The sequence below is a fragment of the Heterocephalus glaber genome, unplaced genomic scaffold (genome assembly GCF_053883595.1).
Source record: "Heterocephalus glaber isolate CG9 unplaced genomic scaffold, H.glaber_assembly_v1.0 deba00000347, whole genome shotgun sequence".
NCBI lineage: Eukaryota > Metazoa > Chordata > Mammalia > Rodentia > Bathyergidae > Heterocephalus > Heterocephalus glaber.
Genome location: NW_028258143.1, coordinates 61,296,958 through 61,315,569, shown reverse-complemented (window position 1 = coordinate 61,315,569; position 18,612 = coordinate 61,296,958). Strand labels below are relative to the sequence as shown.

Here is an 18,612-nt window from a genome sequence, read left to right as displayed (position 1 = left end):
TGTCAACTCTTTTTTATCAATCCCTGGGTTCAGTTTTCTGAGGCAAAACCTTACCAGCTAAAATTTAAATATCTCCAATAAAAAAGGTTTTATACTATAGTGTATACTAATATAAAGGGTTTATACTATAGTGTATGTGAAGGTTCATTTTTTAACTTATGTAGGAAATATAAAGGTTTTATACTAGTTTCTTATTTTTATTTCATGAAGGGAACATGAACATTTATGTTTGCTGATAAAAGCAAAGACATGTCATGAAACAAATATCATGGGCATATGCATTAGTAATACTGCTTTTAAAAATTCAGCTTCTAGAATTCCTTTCAGTCTACCAAATTGTTATTATTATTGTTGTTATTTTATTTTATTTTTGGTACTAGGGATCAAACTTGGGACCTTCAGCTTGCAAGGCAGGCTGCAGCACCACTGAGCTAAATCCCTGGCCCCAGTCTACCAAATTATTAACTCTGGGAGGGATGCCTTGGAAATCTGAATTTTGAATAAGCCCGTCTGTTGATATTTCTGTTCTCTAAATAGAGACCCCAACTAGTATTGGCAGTGAGAAAGGAAGGCACAGTGGAGATGTCTTAATGCCTGCAAAAAAAAGAAACAAAACCCAAGAATTATAATGAATCTTGCTGTTGGGGTAATGGGGCCAGAGGAAAATGTTAAGGCCACCCACCGTACTAAGCCTTTGAGATGTTATAGTTGGTATTCTTGAGTTACAGAGACAGTTGCGAACCTGTCACCAGGGTGACCATCTTACTGTGTTATCCCAGTGAGTCCTTGCCGCAATTACATAGTTGATGGTTACAATTGCTATTTTATACATAGCTTGGGAAGACATCAGGCCACAAAGTAGCCTTCAGCAACTAGAATCCATCTCCATAGTTAACAATTGTAACATATTGTTTAAAATTAGCTACATTTCCTCTCCAGAACCTCCATTAAAAGTACACATTTACTACCTTTAGTGCCCATGGTCATTTCAGAAGTGTCCTCGGCTGATACATATTAAACCCCTGAAGAATATTTTAGGGAAAACTAATGCAGTGGAATATTATAGATAATTTATATAACAAAGGGTATTGTTAGCAAATAAGTATCATTAGCCAGCTGAGTAAAACAAAATTAGGCAAGATTCCTTCCTAGAGGATACCTTTGAGCCAGTGTATAGTGTGTCCTTTCAAAAAGAAAAAAAAGAAAGAACTTTAGGATCAGGATTTCCTAAGCATTTATGATATGGAGCTGGAATATTTCTTGATATTTTTAGAAAACTATATGAAATGCAGGTTACCAGTATATTTATGAAAATGACCCATGTATTAAAAGATTTTCATTGGGAATAAAACCCATACACAGACACATACACACAGCAGAAATAGGAAGTAAATTTTAACTGATGTAAAATCTATATCTATTATATACTGATAAATCCCTTATTTTGACAAAGTGTATCAAGTAAAATGTGAAATCGTCACACAGTAATCAGTGCCTATATGTGACTAACTCATGATCTCTATCCTTTGTATTTTCAATTGACATATATTTATATATTTATCACATATATGTAGCTTTAAATATATATATATACACCTAATGGAATGGTTAAATTGATCTAATTGGCATATATAATAAATTATATATATTAGCACATATATATATATAACCTCATATAATTTTTTTATGGTAAGAACATTTAAAATCTACTCTTTCAGCGATTTTTAAGAATACAATGTTAAGGACAATGTTATTAGCTAGTGTCACCATGTTGTACAACAGATATTTTGAACTTATTCTCCCTGGCTAACTGAAATTTTGTATCCTCTAACCAATATCTGACCCTTCTTTGTTCTTCATTTTCATTTGATTTTTATTTCAGGATGATGAAAACAGCACTAAAAAACATCCTAAGTCCTCAATTTTCCACAAAACTATGTTCTCTTTCAGCCTATAACTGGATCAGGCCATTTTAATGAACTCCTGTAGAAGGAATAAGAAGAACACACATTTTAAGCTAGTAACTGGTCAAATAAATACCTTGAAGTTTCTATGGGAGCTTTTGGCCAGTGCTTCTACCATTGTTATTTTCTTCACAATTTGGCCTTCTTCAATCAAGTCAGAGAAATTTTTAAGACAAAAGTTGGGCAGTTTTAAATTTGCTTCACTTTTAACCCTGTCATGTGGCTGTACAACACATGTGCAGAAGATGAAGCATTTTAAATGTACTTTCTTGCATTTTCTGAAAGAGTGCTCTAAATGCAAATTTTTAAAGGTCTTAAAGAAAAGCAAAAGAATGAAGTGGAAAAAAATATTTTTTGGCAGCACCAGGGAACAGGCTGTTTAGATTGTCCTTATTTTAATGCATGGGAACAAAAGGAGAGTCAGGGCTGCCCAGGAGCTGCAGCTGAATTGGAACGTGGCAAGGGTACCCTCACTGTGGGTGGCTCAGCAGCCCGATGGACACTCAGTGTAAAGCTTAAGCTGGGAAAAGGCAGCAGCGCAGCCTTACCTGAAGCCTGGCACCAGCTGCCTCATCCCTGTGATTGCATCACCTACACAGCATCGTCACAATGAAGTTACACTTTACCAAGAGCACCCAGTAACAGCCATTGCTGGAGATGGACACTCAGAGAATGGAATTTGTCTTCTGGGGTATTGATCCCATCTGGATGTAATAGAATACATTACAAGCCAAGGGATAGAACACAAAAAGTGTTTGTGTTCATGTGTGTACATGTATTTAAAAATGTCTGTAGAAATGGAAGCCCACACTTTTCTGTAGAAATAACATTATTTGATGTGACTGTTTAATTTTACTGAAGGAAAACAAACTGCAACCCTCAGAAGTCCTGCCTCTTGTCATGTGTTGCCTGAGCATGTGCAAAGCCCTCCCTCTGCTACAAATTGAAAAACTACCTTTATTTGTTATTAGCTGACAAGAAAGGGCAAGCACCATTTAGTGTTACAGCATTTCACTGTACGAATGTTTCAATGACTGTGAGCTTAAGTGAATTTGTCTGTGTGAGAGGTAGAAATAGGATGGAAAGAATCGAGAATAGCCATCAGTTACCTGACAGAAAGGAGGAGAATCCATCCATTCTAACGAGTTGCTGGTTGCACCTGCTTCCTTCCTGGGTTCCACAATGCCCAGCAATACTAGAAATGGATGCAATCAGAAGATTTTCAGCCTAAGTGGTGAGATTTTATAGCTCACACTTAGATCTCTTTTCAAGTGTAAGCCATATTCTACATGCATATTTAGTATGCATCATTGTAATTTAAGATATATTTGTGTGTGGACAGTATAAAATGCTTTTAAACATTCTGTGAATATGATCCTTAGCTTTAGTTTCCTCTGAATCTTGTGCAGAACACAGCTAAATAACCGAATTGTATCATAGAAATTACAATACAACTGATATTTTTAAATGTAAGCAGTAAAGAGTGATCTATAATAATGTGCTGGGGGAAGATTTATAGAAATGCACATCATGGTGAGTTTTTGTCCTTTAAAAATGAACTTTTTATTTCTATTTATGGATAATCTCTAACTACTGCTTTTAAAGTCTTTTTTTTTGATGAGGTATTTTTCATCCAGAAAATACTCTGCATTTAAAATAGAACATGATTGGGAAGTATAATTACTATGATTCCTACTTGAGCCAGTTCTTTCAGTGAAGCTGTGGACTCTCTGAGGGAGGAATACATTGCAACACCACTTCTCCAATGGTGTTTGAAGCATCCACTTTGTTCCTCTTCATACATTAAGATCTCTATACTTTGATATTAGAAATAGAGGAATATAAAGATTTGAACCAATTTCTGTGTTTGGGCTTGAGCCTACTTTTCCAGGGTATGTGACTCACAAAGCCCTGTGGCTGCCCTTGCAGAAGGAGTGGGGAAGACATGCCTTGTATTCAGAGTTGGCATGCTTCTTGAGGCACCTAGCCTTTCCCTGTCCTCCCACCTTCCCTATCCCTCTGCCCTTTTTCATTTTCCATATTACTTCCTTCCTCATCTCCCACTCGCTCTGTAAGACAGTTGTGATTTGGCACTATTTAGTGAAAGTTGGATGAGGTTGGCACTATCTGACAGGAAGTTAGGTGGAGATTACCTGCATCCTCCCTTCTGCAAACACCAACGTGGGGTCCAGTCTCCAAAGAGGGCTGATGAGTTAGGCTGCTGTACCTGGAATATCCTGCTTTGCATTTGTAGTCCAAGCTGATTGACATATATATCCTGCAAGGTCATATGCCTTTCATTTAACCAGAGCCTCTTTAATTTAATTTTTAACTTGACAATCTATAATTCTTGTGTTTTCATTATGCTGTAATTCTCTGTATTTCCTATTGTATATGATTGCTAAATAAATCATATTTGTTGGACAGTATCATACGTTTGGTGTTTAATGTGATTCATTATGGCCAGACATTGAAAAATTGGAGAAATTGGGAGAAACCAGAAGCAGACCAAATGAAAAACTGATGTTTTGCCAAAAAGTTATTTTGCTTTATTAAGAAAATACTTATCAAATATTTATTATTATAGCATTATGTGTAAACTCCAAGATAGAAGCATGGTGTGCATGTAAATATAGAAGTTAGAATCTTTTCTATAGAAATTTCAAGTTTTATAGAGCAGACAATCTATTCCTACTGTACTTTATATACAGTAGCTAAGATGCCAGTATAAAAGTAAGTACAAATAAAACACATTTGGGTACTCAAGCAGGCAGAACTTGTTTCCATCTACAAAGCTTCCAAGAAGATTTCAAACAGGTGGTACATAAACTGACACTTAGGAGGTGAAATATACGATAAAGATTTAAATAAAAAAATTATTACAATAAAAGACAAATTGCCATTAATTTCCCTCAAAACATTCACCCTCATTCTGAACACACTTAGCCAACCCATCATCCTTGTCACTTTCTGAAGCAGTAATGAAAATCCTCATTTGTGAGTCTTTATGAGGTGTGATCAAAAATTTGGTGAATGCTACTGCCAAGGGTCACCCATCCAAAGGTAGGCTTGTAAAAACATCGCAGTGTGTCCTTATCCACCTATTCTCTGGATCTGATACCATGAGACTTCTGGCCCTGCCTTAATCTCAAAATGATCATTTAGAGTCAGTTCAGAATGTTGGGGCAGCCATGACAATGCATTCACAAAAGAGGGCTTCCCAAACTGCTTCAGAAAGTGTCAAGAATGACGGGACAAGGGCATTTGAAGCAAAGGAGAATGTTGTGAGGGGGCTTAGTACTGTAATGGCAATGTGTCCTTTACCATAATAAATTTTTAATTTAAATATTCACCATATGTTTCAATGATGCCTCATAAATACCAAATCTCATAGTCATGCCTATTTTCCATGTGTAGTCTCCATGCAAATTCTTAACAATTATTACCTGTAATTTTTACCATAACCCAGAAAATGATAAAGAAAACTGTGTCTTAGAGAAAGACTCTTGTCCAAGTGCACCCAGGTCCTCAAAGGTGGGATCCACATTGGATTTGGTTCTAGGTCTCTCTGGTATCAAAGGCCATGTTTTCTTTCCACTGAATACACATGGGGCAGGACAGAAGCACAAAAGGGAAAACTCTGAAAAAGAGCAATGTAAATAAGGAAACAATAGAGAAGAATAAAGCAGCAAAGGTATGAAGCCAAGGTGAACGTTTAGTGAGTTTCATTTAAGTGAACTGAGAATAATTGGTATGTTATGCATTACCACTACGATGCCAAAGCACTCTCGCTGAAAATGCAAAAACTGATCTACTCATCAGATACATGACACTAAATTAAATCACCTTTACTTGAAATGTGATTACAGGATAAATTTCCACATACTGTCATAAAGCTTTCGTTAAGGCTAGATTTTTACTTAGAAATATAATTCATATATAGAACATGTATTTCCTGTATTAAGCCTTTTGAACTACATTTAATTGCTTTTTAAATATTGCAAGCTTGTCCATCATTTAGTACAGACTCAGACAGAAAAAGACAATATATTTTAGAGTAAAAAATGAGCATCTCAATGTTTTGGATATTCTTATCATCTTTTTGTAGAGAATTTCAAATAATTAACATACATTTCTATTCCTTTGCATCTGATACATTTTTCTCTCAGATAAAGATTTAGTGATTTAGTTTTTCTAATTTGTTACAGTCTCAGTACTGCATGTTATTTTTTTACATTATCCCTTTTGCTCCTATAAGGAAAACTTGAAGCAGTATCATTCCCATCTATGGGGACAACACGTGGCACGGAAGCTAAGATAATTTGGGTAAATGCATGCATTTAGTAAGTAACGGAGCCCAGATACAAAATCTAAGGAAATCTGCCTCTCAAAAACAATAGGCAACTCTGCCTGGGCCCCAGGGAGATTTTTATCTCATCTTCAGTACCTACTGTATCCATGCCCTTCCTTTTCTCCTCTTTTTTCTATTTTGCAGACACTTGGCAGAATTTCCAATGAGCAATAGTGAACGGTGTGTGCGTTTGTAACCAGTTACTAAACCATGAATTACTGTAGAGCTCTGCTACTCAAAGCATGGTCCTAACCTGGAGACCTCTTAGAAATAATCTCAAGCTCCATCTCTACCTATAAAACTGGAATTTGTATTTTACATCAATATTTGATGCTTTCTGTGTTACTGTTACAAACAGTAATTAAATAGCAGACAGATTATCCTAAATGCCTAGTAAGGGCTAGGGGTGTAGTTTAGGAGTAATGGGTTTGCTTAGCTTGCACAGGACCTAAATTCAATCTCTAGCACTGCAAATATAAAAATAAACTTGTATTAAGCACTTAAATGAGAGATTGTCTTTCTTCAAATTGGAGGTGCTGAATAAATGCATTTGATACCTGTGTGCTCACCTAGATTCATCAACACACACCATGGGATGGGAGCACGGGTCCAGGCTCCAGTGTCCTTTACCAGGCTGTACATATCTGTATTAGTGAAGCATGATTCCTATGTGCATAATTAGAGGCAGATCCAGGAGGGCTTGGAACAATCCTACAAAGACAAAATTTGACAAACAGTATCAACAAAAAGTGTTCTGTTTTTATTGGCCTATCAAGTACTTTGAATTTTGCAGCATACAAAGGGGAACCTCACTTTCACAAGTGACAAATACAACCTTCAAAAAACGTTAGATGTGTTTTATTCTTATCTACCAGCTTTTCTGGTAAACCCAGGAATTTAGATAACATTATGAAGACAGCCTTGGAAGTGCAAGTAGAAGGAGTTGAAGGGAAGGGCAGTAAACAGAAGTAATGTTCCCTTTAATGTTTCACTCTTGCCAAGGGTGTAAGGGAGAGGGCTGCTGCTCAGTGTGGAAGCAGCAAGAGATCTGAGTTAGGGAAACACAAAATACAAAGGAACAATAGAAAACGGGGCTGGGATTGATTTATAGAAGGCACAAGGAGTGGGGTGTATTTTCAGGATGGAAGATGAGCAAGAGAGCAGCTGGGATGCCTGTTCCATGTTCTGTTCATCCAGACTGTAGGGCCAGGTGTGAAAGGAGGGCAAGATGAATGCAAAGGGTAGGTATTGAGGAAGACCTGAGGGGCCAAAGGATGTGTGTACTGGGACAGTGCATGAGATAATTCTAGTTCTTTGGTTTACCAAAGTAACAAGGATTTGGGTGAGTGGGTTTGGCTGGGCGAATTCTTCTGCATGGAGACCACCATCCTTGTCCCACATATTGTACTATATTGTATCTTTTTGAGTGTTGTGCTTTTGTTCCATCATATGTTCACCACAACTATAATCGTGCGTGTGTGTTTTCTGTGTAGGATTTCTCATGATGAAAAGGCTGAAGCATACATGTGATTCTCATAGCCCTCCCCAGCCTGAAGGACCTTTAAATTTTTCTGAATGAATGCTCCACAGGGTAGCCTGGGAGAAGGTACAAAGCTAAAAGACTGTGTGTTGCTCCATGAGCCACAACTTTGATAAATTTCTGGAGGATGAATAATGACAACCCTTAAAAAATAATGCGCCCAGATAAACAAAGCTGAGGTATACACACTGGGAAGAAAAATTTAACATTATGAAAATTCATAGCTAGTAAAAGTTTGTACAAAGAGCCAGAATTATTTTTTCTAAGTCAAGCTCCCAGCCCCCGCCGTGGATACTGTCCTATAAATTACCTTTTGGAGAGTAGATAAAGATCTCTTCTCCTATGCTGGGACAGTGGTGCATACTTAGAATCCCAGCATCTGGGAGGGTGAAGCTGAAGGATTGCAAGTTCAAGTCCTGCCTGGGCAACTTAGCGAGTCCCTGTCTCAACATAAAAACCTAAAAAGGGAGAGGGAAGTAGTTCAGTTGAAGATCCTGGGATCAATCTCTAGTACAAACAGAACAAAACAAAACAAAAAACAACTCTTCCCCTAAAGAAATAAATTAAAACTACCATTTTTTTCTTCAAAATCTTTGACTTTGGAAGTTAAAGGAAGGTTCTTGTTACTTCAACTTTATTTAATAAACTGTCACATTGTTTCTAATTATTTCCGAATGTAGAAATAAATATGTTCATTTTCTTAGGTGGTCATCCTGAAAGACATTAAATTGAAGTTCATTTTTAAAAATCAGTTTTTTGTGGATAACATGAAAGCTTGTAAACAGGTTAAAAAAATGACATCTATTTAGAAAGAAAGGTCTTTGGGTGCATCAAGCACTGGTTAATTTTACCTTGGTGTGTGTATGTACACATGCATGTGATTAAGTGTCCACTACTTGGTGCTTTCAGCTTAAATATTAGATTTGGGATTTCATGCTGGGGATGGTGGCACACACCTACAATCTCAGTACTCTGGGAGCCTTCAAACTTCCAAACTCCTGTTTTATAATTCTTGGTCCATTAATTAAAAATCACGATTTTCCTTCTGAGAGAATCAAGCATCTATAATACTTTCTTTTTATGATATTTTTGTATTTGTCTGATTATAAAACTAAACTGCATGCAATCCCTTTGTTTAAAACCATTTCCAGTGCTTTGTTAAGAGAGCATTGAAATAATATTCTTCTCTTAGCCTGCAAGACTCACTAAGCATTCCCAGCAGGCAGAGGGTTATATGTCTTGTTACATTTTTCTCCACAGTGTAACATAGGTTGCACACTGTATATTCTAATTGTTTTTGGTTGAATTTGATATGTTGAAGTAGAATATACATTTCTAAAACCTTTTAATATTGTTTTGGGAGGGCTGGGGATTTAGCTCAGTGGTTCTGGCGCCTGCCTCACAAGCGCAAGGTCCCGAGTTTGATCCCTGGTACCAAAAAAACAAAACAAAACAAAAAAAACACATCTTCTTTAAAAAAATAAAATTAAAAAAATATTGTTTTGAGAATTAAATATACTTTTTTTTTGGTACCGGGAATCAAACTCAGGACCTTGAGCTTGCCGGGGAGGTGCGGCGCCACTGAGCTACATCCCTGGAGAGAATTAAATATACTGACAAGGAACTCAGGAGTATATATACTGGTAAGGAACAAAATACTGACATATTTTACCCAGAGTAGCAGCTGTGATTTCTTGATTTGTGTTAGCATCTGTTCTGAGCTGTGTGGTACATAATAGCTAACACTCATAGAGTACATACATAATTCTGCTGTGTTCTAAGTTCCTTATCTATACCAACTTACTGAATTCTGACCCCAACCTTAAGAGGTAAGTGTTATTGTTGTGCTCATTTTATACAAAGACAAAGGGAAGCAATTAGCAGAAGATCTTCCAGCCTGGATTCTGCAGGTAGATTCTGGCTGTAGAACTCATGTACTCAACACTCCTCTACTCAAAACTAAATCAGGGCTAAGGGGTGGAGCTCAGAGGTAGAGTTCATGCTTGGCATCTGCAATGCCCTAGGTTTCAGCCCTACCAAAACAAACACAAAACAGCTAGATCAAACCAAACCCCAAGAAATTGCTGAACTGAATACAGTCTATGGTTTCTTCCATTGTTGAGAATCTTACCATGGCATAGTGCCAGGGTCAACAGAAAGTTAAATATTTCATTTCTATAAGGATTAGAAATCCATTTCTTCCTGCCAAAGAGCTTTTACACCATTCGGGTCTTTACCAACTTCCTTATGTGAAATATTTGGCTTCCTGCTTCCAGCTCTTCCATTTTTTTCTTCTCTGACATTGCTATTTTCCTCATTAACCCTACCAAATTCTTTGGTGCTATTGTTTCTTTTTTCACAATTTCTCCGAGTCTACATGAGAGGCAGCAGAATTGTTTTGTAGAGTCAGAGCAAATAGCGCATATTTAGCCCTTGCAGCCTACATACCCTCACAGAAGTCTCTTCCTGCTCCCCTGGCTTGTTCTCTTCCTCCAACTTTGACTTTATCATACTCTCTTCTTCCTCCTCTTTCAGCCCCCGTTTTTCCTTCTTTTACAAGCCCTTAGACAGGTAAAGTGCTCCTTTACCTGGTGGGTTTAGGGTGGATGCAGGCAGCCTTCTGCAGGCTTGGCTCAGGGGCCTGCTTCTTGCAGAGCTGCTGCTGTCATAGGTGGAGGGGTCTGTGGCATTGGTCACAGGCTCGGTCAGAGCCGAGAGCGTCTTCTCCGGGCCCGCCCAGCACCCTGAGCACTGTGGAAAGGAGTGTCTCCAGCGCACCTGCCCCTCACCCCAGCACGTGCCTCAGGTGGAAGGGCTGGCTACGGGGCACGGGGCTCTCAGCCCTTAGCATACAGCACATCACCTGCAGGGTCAACCAACCTCAGGTGGCCAGTGCTCCTCCCAGATTCTAATGCAGTAGGCTAGGATGGGGTCCCTGGTGAAGACTGGACGGGAGCTCACTCCGAACACCTGTGAGCACCTGCCCTGTGGACGGCCTTCACTCCAGCACTCAGGCCTGTGAGTTGCAGGCAGAGCTTCCCTGCCTGGGTCTTGCTACTCCCTTGGCCGTCGGCATGTGTCCTTGTCCCTCTTCCTCCGAGGATACACACACACACAGATGTCCCACAAAGCTGTCTCGTTACCCTGGGTGGGCTGTGGATCACCCCTCTTCTCGTTATCCCACTCCATGGGAATAGCAGGTCTCCTCATCATTCCCTGGCCCCTAGATTTGGAGGTGAAGAAGCACTGAACCGTACACATTGTGGGTGTTGGCAGATATTCATCGAATAAATGAATGTGAATAAATGAAGGAAGGTAAAATTTATTCCTGTTTGTCTTGATTGGTATATGACTGAGTTAATCCTTTTTCAGAGAACCTCAACAGCTAATTCAATCAAAATGGGAATCACTTTTGAAGCACTTTAGGTCCACAGAATACCCGAAAGTCATTCCTGTTTTTCTCAGGGCAGACGAATGGGGAGTGCATTAATTCCTAATTAATTCTTAATAGCATAAAAAAGCAAACCTGAATTACATGGTAGAAACATTAAGGTCTCTCCATCTGTTTCTTGGCATCTCCTTGGGGAGCTGCTCTGCCATTGGAAATATATTCATGGTTGCAAAACCTATAACTTTGCCGAGGAGAAAAGTCCACATTTCTTAGGAAATTTCCTATATCCTCCATCATTAATAGCGGGAACCATACAGATTCAGAGCAAGAATGACTTTTTAAAGTTATTTGTTTTTGGTAGCTCTTAACATTTCCCAACCTCTCAGCATGCAGGCATTGATGGAATGGTAGAATAATGACAACTGCCTATGGACAGTACCCGAGACATTGCTGGTCCTCAGTGAACACAAATTAATATTATTATTTTGTACTTAGCTAGATGATGCTATTTTTTGTTAAATTTTGTGTGGAAAAATTGAAGCAAGACATACCTCACCTAACTACAGAATTTGATCCTCCATTCGATTCTGGACTTTATTATTTACCAGCTTTGTGGTCTTTAACAAGCCTTAATTGTCTCATTTATGAAATGGAGATAGTAACTATTTGAGTTGTTGAAATGATGAAAGCACGTAAGGTGCTGAGAATATGGCCTGATCTATAGAAGAAAATGAAATGACATGAGATATAAAAGAACCAAGCCGAGTGTGGTGGTGCACTCCAATATCTCAGCACTCTGGGAGACTGGGGAGAGAGGACTGTAAGTTTGAGTACAGCCTGGGAAACTTAGCAACTTAGTGAGACCTTTTCTTGAAAGCAAGCAAGCAAGCAAAAAAGAAAGAAAGAAAGAAAGAAAACAAGAAAGCAAGAAAGAAAGAGAAAGAAAGAGAGAGAGAGAAAGAAAGAACCTGCAGATGTAGCTCAGTGTGAAGGCCCTTGATGTAATCCCCAGTATGGGGGGAGGGCACTACCAGGAGCTGCATCCTTCCTTTGAAATTAATTGGTGTTTCTATTTTCAAGTCTATAGCATGGCTTTAAATTCAGTAGCAATATTCTAAAAGTCCACATGATGGGGAGGTTGCTCCATGCATAAAGTAGGCCAGCCATTCCTTAGTAGAGATCGTGTTAACTTCAGCATTTATGTCCTTGTTTGAGAAGAGGAAACACAAGAATATATATAGATAGAGATTAATATGTATGATTGAAATGAATAGAGAAATATATGTATTGATTACTGGTTAGCAGATAATCTAGGGAATGATTTTAATGCAAATTTTAAAGAGCAAAGTATCAGTGTAAAGGTGAAGTGAAAATATCCTTTAGGCTTCCAGGAAGAGCTTGTTAAATAAAACAGATTATTGGACAACCAGGTGCACCAAAATCAACAAAAGCAGTTTCTCAAAAAAGAAAACTACAGGCACCCACACACCTGTAAAATCCCATTTCCCCAATTTCTCACTTTTCACTAGCCGAGGAATAACAGCTTTCTTTGGAAGAAATAAAAAAGGAGAGCACCTTTCTAAATGCAGAAGTTGCCAATGAGGGAGGAAAACATACATCCACCAAGTGAGTTAGATGCAATCTGGAACCAAGTGGGTCAACACTGGAATCTTGATCTTCAACCCCCCCCCCCAGAAAGAAAAGGTGCAGAAGACCCGTTCATGTGGAGATCAATGGGCAATGGACAGGAATCTGCAGGGCCCTTGAGGGCCAGGGACAGGAAGAGGGAAGTGGACCACCTGCCTCTCCCCCATCCTTGGATACAGAGATAACCGGAGAAGTATTTATTCAACAAAGTGTTCATTCTCTATCTAATAACAAACAGGATAGGTTTCTGCTTTCTTTCTTTAAACAATTTTATTTCAGTGTAGTGAAACATTCTTATGTATAATATATATATGTGTGTGTATATATATTTATGTGTTCAAATATGCATGCCCATAGAAATTCTTTATACAAACAGATACATACATATCTCAATAGAAAATAATCTCAGCTTCTAATTACACATGAAAAAAACAATCAACAAGGAGATTGATTTTGGCAACCATATTTTCCCTGAAATATTGCATTAAATTATTTCATATAGATGTAGGTTTTGGTAGGTTATAATGACACTATCTAATTTTTAATATTTTTAATATTTTTTACCTATGCAACAAAAATTTATTTTAAAAATTTAATTTAGGTATAAACCAGTACCATTGGAACACTTCTTGTGTAAACTCCATTCATACCAACAATAAAAATTGTGCAACTCAGTCTTGGTATTGTATACAAGTCTGAGATGTGGTGGTATAATTCCCATCTTACACATAATTGACCTTCATGTCCAGATTTAATATTTAGACTAAATGTTCTTAAAAGCAAATGAAGGATGCATATACAACACTTGACAAATGTAACAAACAAGTGACAAATTCAAAATAAGAAATCTATGTCCCATTAGGACAAAAAGAAAGGAGAATGCAACATATGGTGATATAATTAGTATGATATGGAAACACATTCACAGAATTTATGCTGCAGGGAAAACTGTAATAGGAAACCCACTTATCTGTTGCAATGCCTTGAAAAATGTTTTTTTAAATACCAAAGAAGAGAGAAAAGAAATTCCTCTGTAAAGATTAAAGAGATGTTCAACCATCTGTGAGCTATTCATTTTTTAAAAGTTCTTATTGTTCCACCCCTTTGATTCATGTAAAGCAGTGTTACACCTTTGCTACTTTGGAGAAAAATGGTTATTTTGAAATCAATAAAATTCATTCTTCAGTTAACTTGAGAAAGCAGCAGATAACATGTTCTTTTTGTTTCCTAAGTAGCATATTGTTTCTTTAGCATATCTACAGTATATTCTACAATTGCACATTTTAGTGTGGGAGGGATTACTTTTGTTGGTATTATTCATACTTGTTTGGAAATGAAGTCTGGAAATGAAAATTACCATTTCTCAAATTTGGGGCGAGACAAGGAAAGAATAATAATTTTTAAAAAGGCAATTTGTGAAATTATTCTCATTTGTGTTTTGTAGTTTTTTAAACATTAACAAAAAAACAAATGAAAACTATTATTAAGTTTTGATTCCTTGTTCTTGTCATAAACTCGGCAATTTTCTCTTTTTTAGGTATTATAGTTATTTTTAAAGTATAGATTTAAGCACAGAAAATATTTTAAAATGAGCCAAGTGCTATAAGGAGAGTTTCAAACTTGCTTATTTTATTTGTCCTGTGTCATCTTCCTTTCAAAAATCAATGCTAAAGGATTCAAGTAGAGCTTGGACTCCTCAGACCTCAGCTTCATTAGCATAGGCTCCTCATTAGCATAGGCTTCTCATTAGCACAGGCTTCTCCTAGGCTTTATGTCTGACATTTGGGTGATTTAGATTTAAGTTATTCTCTATGTGATAAGCATGGAAGTCCATGGTTCCTGAGGAGGGTGAGCTTGCTATCTTCAAAACTACCAACCCTCCACGAACAGATCACAAGCCAGGGACAGGCTTATTGCAATAGAAGTTCATTTGGGGTTACCTACTTCCCCTGGGTTCTACTTTTCTTATTTATAAAATAGATCCTAGCTGTCATGCATAATTAATGTGATTACTAACTGAGAAACATACATAAGGCCACCTTCTCAGTTGTAAAGAATTAAGCAAATATTTACTAGCAGAATGTCAACCACTATATCAGCCTTTTCATTTTTGTGTCTCTGATGGTTAAATTAGCAGTTAGCAGGTAGATTACCAATAAGATCTGTAGAACTAAATTGAATCAAGACCAATGGAATTTGAAAAAGAAACATGGGAATAAATAAACACAGAGGAATTTGAGAAAGAAACAGAAGGAAGTGCATCTGAAAGCCTTTCTAGTGTAAGAGAAGGTTCAGATTCCAAGATTTGCAAAACTGAAAATGAGTCATTTAAAACTGAAGACCTCCCTCTGCTGTAGATAGAAATCAATTAAAACTGAAGGGGAGAACTTGATAGTGTCATATAAATAATTATAAAAACATAAAATGAAGGAACAGTTTCTGAAAAATATGTCAATATTATCTACAAAATATCTCAAGTGCTTCAGAAGGCTCTTCAGCAGGGAGCAAAGAACACACGAGACCGAGCTGGCGGTGGTGTTTGGTTCCCCTTAGTATTTTCCAAGCTCCAGCAGGACCACAGGGCTGACAGGTCCACTTCTTGTTAGTGACTCATGTTTTGCACCTTGAGGAGAAAAAGAAAATACCCCAGAAACAGTGGAAATGCTCGCAAGAATTTAATATCACATCACATAAATCTCTACAAGGGGAAAAATTTGGTATGCAGCACTTAATAGCAACATAGCTTGCATGCTAGAGTAGAGGAAATTGGCCAATTAGCGATTTGTAAGAAGAATTTTTTTCCTGAAAGAGCTTTTAAATCTTAAAGAAACAAGACAACTAACAAAAAAGCACATTGCTCTTTTTAAGCTCATTTTCTAAGGGCAAGTTTTAAAAGAATAAAAACAATTATTTACAGTTCTGTGTTATTACATACACATTTACATTCACACACGAGTGTTTGTATTTTTCTAATTCTGATCATGTTATTCTGTGGGCTGTCACACAAGCATACTAGGATACCCTTCCCTTTCCTTGTCTGATCCTGTCTTCCCCTAACACTGTTGTTTTCCATCTGTTCCCATTTCTTGTCTCCTTTGCTGCATTCCTCTGGTTCCTGAAAGAGAATTAGAGGTGAGAAGCATGTATTGTAGAGTCGCAGGGTCCCTCACGTGGTCATCTGGCTATCTTTCCACTGCGCAATGGTCAGAAATCTGAGCTCTCGAATGGTTAAAGGAACTGCTGAATTCCAAACTTCTACAACAAAGGGAAGACGTCACCCTCCGCCGTATCCCTTTGCTTTATTCCCTTCCAGAAATTCATCGTTATCTGCAACCATCTATCTTATGGCCTCATGTGTATATTGACTATCTTCAGAACATTACAGTATATAGGCCTGTGGATTTAAGGAACTTCACTATCTCATTAATATTTGTGTCCCCACAATTTGAAGGGTATAGAATGTCTAGACGACTGATATCTATTTATTGATTAATAAACTACAATGTTGGTGTCTTATCTGTAAAATACATTTATAAAACTATACCAAATAATCCTATAAAAGAATATAGAATAATTAAAATACATGGATGGTTTTATCTAGCAAGAGGTAGATCATAAACTTTACCTAACTTCTGTACTTTTAATTAATAAAAATATATGGGGAGTGTTGATGTTTTCAACTTCATGACAGTTATAAGTCGAGTGGGCTTCCGTGTCCCAGGAATATGAGAAAGTTCATTAATCCTGCTCGTTTGGGAACTGATACTACCAGCTGTTCAACCAATACCCATGACCACTTTCCCAATGAGAACATTAATTGAATCGAGATGTGGCAAGATACTCAGTTAAATGTGTTTACTTTCTCAAACTCACGTGCATCAGGGGTTGGCCTGGTGACACCATTCTGGTCCACAAGACATTAGTTGTGGGTTTCTGGGGAAACTTTGGTTCTCTGCTCCAGATTCTTCTCCTTTCTCTCCCCACTATTCTTTCTTCGCAGAACCTACCAGATGCCTGGAGCAGCATCTCTTAGGACCCGAGGTTACAACTCCAAGACTGTTAAGGAAAAAGCGAAGTACCTTTTGCTTCGCTGTGCGAATCCTGGATATTTTACTGCCTGACAGAAACAAACTTGGTGTCATTTTTGCTGATTTCCTATTATTTGCTGCCAAATGCTTTCCCACCTGACAGTGTTTTGAATTTATTTTCTAAGTGTATACATCTGAGGAAAAATCCTCTAGGCCCATATTCCCACCTCCAAAATGAAGGATGCAAACCAGAACTCGGTGATGTTTCCCAGTTGGAAAAAACTCTCCCTCCTGCAGGCTGGTCTTGGCTCTGGAAAACAAAGCCTAGGGTAATGTGTGCTCTACAGAACTTGTGAGTTTATTTTCTCGAACTTCGGGTGGACTTCTGCCTTTAACAGCTATTCTGAAAAACCGTTTGCCGAATATACCCTACTATTCTGTTAGCTGAGGATTCTCAGGGTAGCGTCTAGACTTACTGGGATTTACTATTCTCATTGCCTTAAATTAGCCTCGTTGTTGCTGTAAGTTAGAGAAAGGGGGAAAATACAAAGTCATATTAGTAGAGTAAAGAATAAAAATGAAGATGAATCCAGTATCATTTTAGTCTATTCTATCCAGGGTTTTTTCTTAAAGTCTCCAAGATTCTTTAAATTAACCTCACCTACTTTTCTCTCCATTCTCAAGTTCATCTTCCCTCTGCAGACCAAGTTTCATTATCAGCATAAACTAGACAGTTAAAAGCGTCGTTGTCTGTGTCCACAAAATGAATTTCAAGAAAAGAGCTACAGGTGAATGAGAGTTTATTTGTGAAACAGTCTAGCACTTAAGCTTTCATGTAGATTATTTCCTTAGAGTCACATACTGTGGCAGAATAGAAACATTTACCCTTATTGATCTCCAAATTTTGCCAAGCCTGGTACTTTTGTCACTTATTATGTCATTTAAAACAACAAGTGCTGCCCTGGAATTTTTCTAAAGTTCTTTCTCTGATATTTAGTTCAGAATGTGATGATGTTATAAAGTGCAATAACGTAATTTCTTTAAGAGATTTCAGATTATAGTAATATGTTTATTAACTAATATACCTCTTGGAGTTTTGGGGACTGATTTTTAAATCAGCCATTTAAAAATAAAGGTATTTCTTCCCATATCCTCCTTACTCAGAGAAAGCAAATACTCAGAATTACCTATTGGTATCAACATTTTCATGTAAGTAGACACATTTTTCTATTATTTATTCTGCTCTTAAAATGTTTGCTTTTAGATATAGATAAAAACCATATAAAGACTTTCTAAATTAATGCAATATACCTATTTATGAATTAAATATCCATATTGCAATTAAATGAATTCTGTAATATTTATATTTAAGTTGTTTGCTATGACAATATCCAAAATCCAATGTTTCTGAAAGTTTGTTCGAATGTATATTACTTTTGTGACTTGGGGGTACTATTTCTACTGTAGTTATCTGATATTTTTCCTTAAATGGACTTCAAATATGTTCATATTCTAAATTTGCACCACCAGAAGTAATAATAACTACAAAATCATAGATTTGGGGTTACTGGTTATGCAGTTTTATGCATATTATAGTACCATGTTTAACTATAAAAATAAAAATAATTTGTTCTTGGCCAACCTAAAATCATCTTATTTTTCACAATTTGGAGACTACTGACATATATTTA

General features: G+C 37.2%; 1 protein-coding gene and 1 long non-coding RNA gene across 12 annotated transcripts in view; one reads left to right on the top strand and one right to left on the bottom strand.

Moving 5' to 3' along the window:
- Pde1a (phosphodiesterase 1A) overlaps nt 1-4,393 on the top strand; it is a 309,018-nt gene extending 304,625 nt beyond the window's left edge. For 9 of the 11 annotated variants that reach the window (XM_004868172.3, XM_087201204.1, XM_087201247.1 and 6 more), the window contains one exon: nt 1,883-4,393. The gene's annotated coding sequence lies outside the window, so the exon portion shown is untranslated. The remainder of the gene's footprint in view (nt 1-1,882) is intronic. The other 2 variants (XM_087201212.1, XM_087201245.1) reach the window with 1 other exon arrangement.
- Nucleotides 4,394-4,441: 48 nt separating this feature from the next.
- On the bottom strand, nt 4,442-8,571 carry LOC110346358 (uncharacterized). The gene is made up of 4 exons (XR_002390348.2): nt 8,429-8,571; nt 8,166-8,313; nt 6,885-7,026; nt 4,442-5,604 (listed from the first exon to the last, which is right to left on the bottom strand). It is a non-coding gene; the product is annotated as an uncharacterized LOC110346358 (long non-coding RNA).
- Between the last annotated feature and the right edge of the window lie 10,041 nt (nt 8,572-18,612).